The following is a 3,546-nucleotide window of genomic DNA, read 5'->3' as shown; positions in this document are numbered from 1 at the left end:
CAGGTGTCTGGACCAGTGTCTGGTCTTCAAACGGAGCTTACGAGTCTCAGGAGGCCACAACTGTCCTGTTAGTTGACTTTCTGAGGAGAAAAGATGTCACCAACTGTCTCCTGAGGCCTCCAAACAGTGAGGAAGACTCAACCCCTGAGCTGCCCCCAAGATGCTAAACAACAGAGAGAATGTACAGGAGTTCAAACCTGGGCAGAAAAAAAATATGGGTTTCACTTTCCCGACCTGAACATGGGACGGAGGACTGAAGGGAAGTGCCCCCGCCTCCTGAGTAGTGACCACCCAGGACCCGAGGCACTGTCTCCCCGGGGTCAGAGGAACTGAGGTGTGCAGTTGCCAGAAAATTAGCCCTTCCCCAGAGGGAAGGGAGGAGGGAGGTGGGAGCAGCGCCAGGGCCTTCCCTGAATTCTTCCCCTGTCTGCCAGGGAGTGGCAGTGTTGTTAATCATTATTACTGTATGCAAATCCCACACAGCTCCGGGACTCCTGGCAAACGCTAATGGAGCCCACGCCCACCTCCTGAAGGGCCAATTGTGTACCTTTTAAACTGACAGACTGAAGGGGGCTCCGTTCCAAGGTACATAGCACCCTAAACGTAGAAAGGCTGTAACCCTCAGAGGTACAGCCCACCCCCAAAATTCTTGCCCCAGCATGGGGCAGATTGCTAAAATAGGACAGTTATAAGCAGTGAGGGTGGGAGTGACCCTTAAGGATACCCTGAGGCATATGAGGCATAGCTTCAAAAAGAGACCCTGAACAGAGCAGCCCTGGGAAACAGCCACGCAGACACACCAGCCTGGCACGTCAGCAAAGAAGCAGCCGACTTTGAGCTGGGCTGCCTATTACCCTCACAGTCCACACGGTGACAAGCTTTGCAAATACCGGCCAGAGCCATGGGACTAAAGAAGAATCCTCATGTGTGCACAGCTTGGAAAGGACACACACACAGAGAAAGAATAGTCATCCATAGGAGCACCATCTTTAAATAGAAAAGATAGCCTGAAATATACCCTGAGCTCGCGGGTGCTCACACACACAGACACACACGGCCAGGGCCAGAGGAGTGACTGAACAAATGCCTCAGCTGTGCTGGTGGCAACGGGAGGAAATCTAGTGCCCTGGCAGCTCCTGACTTTCAGTTCCTATTTAAAATGTCTGAATTGGGAGCATCGACAAGCTCCCAAATTAGCTTTTTAAATAGAAGCTGAGAGTTAAAGGAAAAGCGGCCGTGTCATGGGGGAAAAGCAAGTGAAAATCCCGGCCAGGCCGGGACCAGAGGCAGAGGGGGAAGGTGAGGACAGGCAGTGCTGGAAAGATGCAATAGATGACTGGGGACTGGTAGGAGGGACAGCATCTCCTGGGCAGTAGGGCTACTCCAGCTGCCTGAGCCAAGGGGCCTCCTTTCTCCCCATTGCTTGCTCTCATTTTGCAGATCACCTGGTTGTAGGAAGGGCTGGTAAACAAAACTCACACTGGCCTAGACTAGAAATCCCAGTCTTTCCTATTTTCCCTAGATGGTTAAGACAGAAAGGAGAGAATAGTCTACAGCTACCACACTTAAGCAATGAGTTACGAGCTTATGAGGAAAGAGGAGGCAGGTGTCTGGACCAGTGTCTGGTCTTCAAACGGAGCTTACGAGTCTCAGGAGGCCACAACTGTCCTGTTAGTTGACTTTCTGAGGAGAAAAGATGTCACCAACTGTCTCCTGAGGCCTCCAAACAGTGAGGAAGACTCAACCCCTGAGCTGCCCCCAAGATGCTAAACAACAGAGAGAATGTACAGGAGTTCAAACCTGGGCAGAAAAAAAATATGGGTTTCACTTTCCCGACCTGAACATGGGACGGAGGACTGAAGGGAAGTGCCCCCGCCTCCTGAGTAGTGACCACCCAGGACCCGAGGCACTGTCTCCCCGGGGTCAGAGGAACTGAGGTGTGCAGTTGCCAGAAAATTAGCCCTTCCCCAGAGGGAAGGGAGGAGGGAGGTGGGAGCAGCGCCAGGGCCTTCCCTGAATTCTTCCCCTGTCTGCCAGGGAGTGGCAGTGTTGTTAATCATTATTACTGTATGCAAATCCCACACAGCTCCGGGACTCCTGGCAAACGCTAATGGAGCCCACGCCCACCTCCTGAAGGGCCAATTGTGTACCTTTTAAACTGACAGACTGAAGGGGGCTCCGGAAAAAGTGAGAGTGAGTGAATGAGGGACTCCAAGGTGCCAGGGGCCCACAAGGGCCCAGACCACAATTACCGACTCCCACTCCTTCATCTGGAAGAGGGCTAGGGGTTCTCACAAGCCAGAAGCCCCGTTCCGGATTCAGGGAGGTCGTTTTCCAGCCCTGGGTCTACAGTTGTCCTAGGGTCTAGAACACCCTCGCAGTCTAGAACACCCCCGCGGTTACAACGCACTTTGCGTTCCTCTGCCTCGGCACCCACCTCTCCACACCCAGAAATGTGATCTCTCAAGCCAAGCGTTCCCCGTCCCTGCTGGGGCACCGAGCTGCCTCGCTCCGGAGCGCCAGGCCGAGATCGGGGGTTCCGGGCACCGAGGCTGGAGACACCGGGAAAGCCGGAGCCGCGGGTCCGCCCAGCGTCGGGGACTGCGCCCTTTGCGCGCCGCCGCCCTGAGGGTGGGAATCTGGGCCGGACACCTGGCCCTGTGGGCCCATGCTGACCTTCCCACTCCCCATCCTGGGTCGACGAGGCACGGGGCAGTGGGGACCCATGGGCTTCATGGAGGGACTGAGGAGCTGGGCGGGCTCCCGTTGGAAGGGGACCGGCTCGGGTGAGAGTTCACGCTCTCAAGTCCAGACTCTCGGTCTGGGTAGTGGGTAGACGTGGCGGAATAGGAGGGCGAATCTCGACCTTCCGATGGTGTCTTCGCCCTCCGAGAGGAGAGAGAGCGGCTCATACGTGGGGTTAGAGGCAGTGTGTCCCCTGGGTACCTCTTCAGCCTCTGCACTCGGAGCTGAGAGCCGGGGGCCAGCCGCGAAGCTTGCGCGGTAGGGGGCCCCACCTTGCCAGGTGGCCGGGCTTGGTCTCAAGCAGATGCTGCTGCCCTGTGGACAGTCAGCGAGAAATAGACACACAGCTAGGTGCACACACACCCCACGCGCGCACACGCCGGCGCTCCCTGCCACCTCTCCGTGGGTCCCCAGCCACACACGCCCCCGAACTTACGCTCACGCCGTACTCGCCGCTCCTCCCCACCCCCAAACCCAGCTCACCTTGCCACACTCACCCCCGTGCCCACCCTCGCTGGCACACGCGCTCACATCCGCGTCGGTACACTCCGCCACCTCCAGGCACACCCTAGGATTCCTCCACTCGCCCGGGGAGACGCACCAGGCTCTGCCTCGTTTCCCCACCCCCCGCTCACGCGCGCGCCCCTCTCCACACACACAGACACACACACACACGCACTCACACTCTTACACACCCTCGCGCGCGGAGTCACTCCCCCTCGCACGCCCTCGCCCTGGGCACCCTCCCGCGGCGAGACTCCGGGTCCTCCTCCTCTCTCCCTCCGCTGCCTGGCGGCTCGG

This window comes from Mandrillus leucophaeus, unplaced genomic scaffold (genome assembly GCF_000951045.1).
Source record: "Mandrillus leucophaeus isolate KB7577 unplaced genomic scaffold, Mleu.le_1.0 Scaffold64, whole genome shotgun sequence".
NCBI classification, from domain to species: Eukaryota; Metazoa; Chordata; class Mammalia; order Primates; family Cercopithecidae; genus Mandrillus; species Mandrillus leucophaeus.
The sequence above is the reverse complement of the archived record's forward strand: the minus strand, read 5'-3'. Positions refer to the sequence as shown.